The 4966-nt window shown below is 36.8% G+C and overlaps 4 non-coding genes across 4 annotated transcripts; all 4 read left to right on the top strand.

The window, feature by feature from the left end:
* Positions 1–1110: 1110 nt before the first annotated feature.
* TRNAR-ACG (transfer RNA arginine (anticodon ACG)) lies at positions 1111–1183 on the top strand. Its single transcript has one exon. It is a non-coding gene; the product is annotated as a tRNA-Arg (tRNA).
* Positions 1184–2650: 1467 nt separating this feature from the next.
* On the top strand, positions 2651–2722 carry TRNAH-GUG (transfer RNA histidin (anticodon GUG)). The gene has a single exon. It is a non-coding gene; the product is annotated as a tRNA-His (tRNA).
* A 1027-nt stretch (positions 2723–3749) lies between these two features.
* TRNAR-ACG (transfer RNA arginine (anticodon ACG)) lies at positions 3750–3822 on the top strand. The gene has a single exon. It is a non-coding gene; the product is annotated as a tRNA-Arg (tRNA).
* A 534-nt stretch (positions 3823–4356) lies between these two features.
* TRNAH-GUG (transfer RNA histidin (anticodon GUG)) lies at positions 4357–4428 on the top strand. Its single transcript has one exon. It is a non-coding gene; the product is annotated as a tRNA-His (tRNA).
* Positions 4429–4966: the final 538 nt, after the last annotated feature.

The following is a 4966-nucleotide window of genomic DNA, read 5'->3' as shown; positions in this document are numbered from 1 at the left end:
CGTTGTGGCCGCAGCAACCCCAGTTCGAATCCGGGTCACGGCAAGTTTTGTGAGGTTGCTGATTAAGACAATGCCATGTGTCTTGGGGTGCACATGGACCCACAGAGTCTGCTTGTGTTGTGAACAAATACGCAATTTCATACGTGAGTCTGTTTTCTAGCTTTGAGAAGGAAAAAAGGGTGACTTTTGGGAGCTGTCTGTTCTCTGGCTTTTTTTTCAAATTTCTTTTTAAGAAATAAGTTCAAAGGTTATTCAGTGTAATCAGCAGGCGTAATGGGATACATACAACCCTTACAAACGATAGCTGGTTAACCACAAGTGTAAATCATGACTAGAAAATGTTTTCATTTATCTGCCGGAATTGGCCAATGAGAAGGTTTCTTGCATTCTGTTATCTTTAAGCTTGGATCAACCAGTAACCTTAACCGGTCAAAATACATCAATGGCAAGGAACTGACAATGCTTACCTTGAGATATTCTGTCAGTCTCTCTGCTACCACCAGTCCTCTAATTTGAAGCCCCCCCTTTTCTCTCCTTCCTCAACAGAAGAATACTGTTTTAAGACAAGTATTTTAGTTAACCCTTGAGTAATAAAGAATCCGAAAACATAGCACATTTTGACATGTCCCTGTTACGGATATAAAATACATTTTTAGCAAATGTTCCTTAATTGAAAAAAACTCTTAAAGTAAAATGTTCTACAATATAAAAGTTATGTGTTTTTATGTATGTACATATATCTATATATAGATAGATAGATAAATATACAAATACACACACACACACAAACAAATATTTATATATCTATATCTATATCTATATTTATATATATATATATATATATATATATATATATATATATATATATATATATTTATATATACTCAAAAAGGCCATCCTTTCTACTGATGGTAAATTGCACCAGACATTTTCAACATTAGATGCACAAGGTTAGAGAAAGTCCCAAGTATATTAAGGCCAGATTTGTTATATCCAAACATGTGAAAGTGAATGCCAATAAACACTTCTCCACCAATGAGAGCGTTTGAGCTAGTCAATCTCAAGCCACAATCATCATCAGACTCGTCAGCTGGCATATAATACCCACGTGGGCCAGTGGCGCAATGGATAACGCGTCTGACTACGGATCAGAAGATTGTAGGTTCGACTCCTACCTGGCTCGTGGCTTTTGAGCAGCTAATTGGTTCCGTGATCGTATAGTGGTTAGTACTCTGCGTTAAGGCCGCAGCAACCCCGGTTCGAATCCGGGTCACGGCAAGTTTTGTGAGGTTGCTGATTAAGACAATGCCATGTGTCTTGGGGTGCACATGGACCCATAGAGTCTGCTTGTGTTGTGAACAAATACGCAATTCCATACGTGAGTCTGTTTTCTAGCTTTGAGAAGGAAAAAAGGGTGACTTTTGGGAGCTGTCTGTTCTCTGGCTTTTTTTTTCAAATTTCTTTTTAAGAAATAAGTTCAAAGGTTATTCAGTGTAATCAGCAGGCGTAATGGGATACATACAACCCTTACAAACGATAGCTGGTTAACCACAAGTGTAAATCATGACTAGAAAATGTTTTCATTTATCTGCCGGAATTGGCCAATGAGAAGGTTTCTTGCATTCTGTTATCTTTAAGCTTGGATCAACCAGTAACCTTAACCGGTCAAAATACATCAATGGCAAGGAACTGACAATGCTTACCTTGAGATATTCTGTCAGTCTCTCTGCTACCACCAGTCCTCTAATTTGAAGCCCCCCTTTTCTCTCCTTCCTCAACAGAAGAATACTGTTTTAAGACAAGTATTTTAGTTAACCCTTGAGTAATAAAGAATCCGAAAATATAGCACATTTTGACATGTCCCTGTTACGGATATAAAATAAATTTTTAGCAAATGTTCCTTAATTGAAAAAAAACTCTTAAAGTAAAATGTTCTACAATATAAAAGTTATGTGTTTTTATGTATGTACATATATCTATATATAGATAGATAGATAAATATACAAATACACACACACACACAAACAAATATTTATATATCTATATCTATATCTATATTTATATATATATATATATATATATATATATATATATATAAATATAGATATAGATATAGATATATAAATATTTGTTTGTGTTGAAAATTGCTTTGAAAATTGGTTCCTTACATTTTCAAAGCAAACTGAGGTTCCTGCAGTGACCTAGTTTATGGGCCTTGGATTATCTCTACAAGAATTGTATTCATTTTTTTATTTTAACAGTTAGAGAGCTTTTGTTCTTACAGTATGGAATATTTTGATAACATACGCTGAAGAGAGTTGCCCTGATTCCCTGTTACTACATTTCCCCTACGTGCTTAAAAAACGTTGCTTTAGAATGCAGCCATGGATAGACAACACAAGTAGAAGAGATCAAGTTCTTCAATCTAGAAGTGTTAAAGGGGAAAGATAACTGCCAAGAAAATGGTGTCTGGAAAGCAAAGGCTGTTAATTGAAGAAAGAGTCTAAGAAAGAAAAAAAAAAAAACAAAACAACAGACACAGCACAAAACCAAAATGTAACCGACTTACGACTATTTCGACGGTGGTCAGTGACTTCAGCGTAATACTCTTAGGCAATCCTGCAGTCTCTGTTGTCAGCACAGCCGTCGTGCCGTGATCGTATAGTGGTTAGTACTCTGCGTTGTGGCCGCAGCAACCCCGGTTCGAATCCGGGTCATGGCAAGTTTTGTGAGGTTGCTGATTAAGACAATGCCATGTGTCTTGGGGTGCACATGGACCCATAGAGTCTGCTTGTGTTGTGAACAAATACGCAATTTCATATGTGAGTCTGTTTTCTAGCTTTGAGAAGGAAAAAAGGGTGACTTTTGGGAGCTGTCTGTTCTCTGGCTTTTTTTTAAAATTTCTTTTTAAGAAATAAGTTCAAAGGTTATTCAGTGTAATCAGCAGGCGTAATGGGATACATACAACCCTTACAAACGATAGCTGGTTAACCACAAGTGTAAATCATGACTAGAAAATGTTTTCATTTATCTGCCGGAATTGGCCAATGAGAAGGTTTCTTGCATTCTGTTATCTTTAAGCTTGGATCAACCAGTAACCTTAACCGGTCAAAATACATCAATGGCAAGGAACTGACAATGCTTACCTTGAGATATTCTGTCAGTCTCTCTGCTACCACCAGTCCTCTAATTTGAAGCCCCCTTTTCTCTCCTTCCTCAACAGAAGAATACTGTTTTAAGACAAGTATTTTAGTTAACCCTTGAGTAATAAAGAATCCGAAAATATAGCACATTTTGACATGTCCCTGTTACGGATATGAAATACATTTTTAGCAAATGTTCCTTAATTGAAAAAAACTCTTAAAGTAAAATGTTCTACAATATAAAAGTTATGTGTTTTTATGTATGTACATATATCTATATATAGATAGATAGATAAATATACAAATACACACACACACACAAACAAATATTTATATATCTATATCTATATTTATATATATATATATATATTTATATATTCTCAAAAAGGCCATCCTTTCTACTGATGGTAAATTGCACCAGACATTTTCAACATTAGATGCACAAGGTTAGAGAAAGTCCCAAGTAAATTAAGGCCAGATTTGTTATATCCAAACATGTGAAAGTGAATGCCAATAAACACTTCTCCACCAACGAGAGCGTTTGAGCTAGTCAATCTCAAGCCACAATCATCATCAGACTCGTCAGCTGGCATATAACGCCCACGTGGGCCAGTGGCGCAATGGATAACGCGTCTGACTACGGATCAGAAGATTGTAGGTTCGACTCCTACCTGGCTTGTGGCTTTTGAGCAGCTAATTGTTCCTTACATTTTCAAAGCAAACTGAGGTTCCTGCAGTGACCTAGTTTATGGGCCTTGGATTATCTCTACAAGAATTGTATTCATTTTTTTTATTTTAAGTTAGAGAGCTTTTGTTCTTACAGTATGGAATATTTTGATAACATACGCTGAAGAGAGTTGCCCTGATTCCCTGTTACTACATTTCCCTACGTGCTTAAAAAACATTGCTTTAGAATGCAGCCATGGATAGACAACACAAGTAGAAGAGATCAAGTTCTTCAATCTAGAAGTGTTTTAAGGGGAAAGATAACTGCCAAGAAAATGGTGTCTGGAAAGCAAAGGCTGTTAATTGAAGAAAGAGTCTACGAAAGAAAAAAAAACGAAAAAAAAAGAAAAAAAAAACAAAACAACAGACACAGCACAAAACCAAAACCAAAATGTAACCGACTTACGACTATTTCTACGGTGGTCAGTGACTTCAGTGTAATACTCTTAGGCATTCCTGCAGTCGCTGTTGTCAGCGCAGCCGTTGTGCCGTGATTGTATAGTGGTTAGTACTCTGCGTTGTGGCCGCAGCAACCCTGGTTCGAATCCGGGTCACGGCAAGTTTTGTGAGGTTGCTGATTAAGACAATGCCATGTGTCTTGGGGTGCACATGGACCCATAGAGTCTGCTTGTGTTGTGAACAAATACGCAATTTCATACGTGAGTCTCTTTTCTAGCTTTGAGAAGGAAAAAAGGGTGACTTTTGGGAGCTGTCTGTTCTATGGCTTTTTTTCAAATTTCTTTTTAAGAAATAAGTTCAAAGGTTATTCAGTGTAATCAGCAGGCGTAATGGGATAAATACAACCCTTACAAACGATAGCTGGTTAACCACAAGTGTAAATCATGACTAGAAAATGTTTTCATTTATCTGCCAGAATTGGCCAATGAGAAGGTTTCTTGCATTCTGTTATCTTTAAGCTTGGATCAACCAGTAACCTTAACCGGTCAAAATACATCAATGGCAAGGAACTGACAATGCTTACCTTGAGATATTCTGTCAGTCTCTCTGCTACCACCAGTCCTCTAATTTGAAGCCCCCTTTTCTCTCCTTCCTCAACAGAAGAATACTGTTTTAAGACAAGTATTTTAGTTAACCCT

The sequence above is a fragment of the Bombina bombina genome, chromosome 6 (genome assembly GCF_027579735.1).
Source record: "Bombina bombina isolate aBomBom1 chromosome 6, aBomBom1.pri, whole genome shotgun sequence".
Lineage (NCBI taxonomy): Eukaryota > Metazoa > Chordata > Amphibia > Anura > Bombinatoridae > Bombina > Bombina bombina.
Note: the sequence above shows the minus strand (reverse complement) of the source record. Positions and strands in the feature narration are given on the sequence as shown.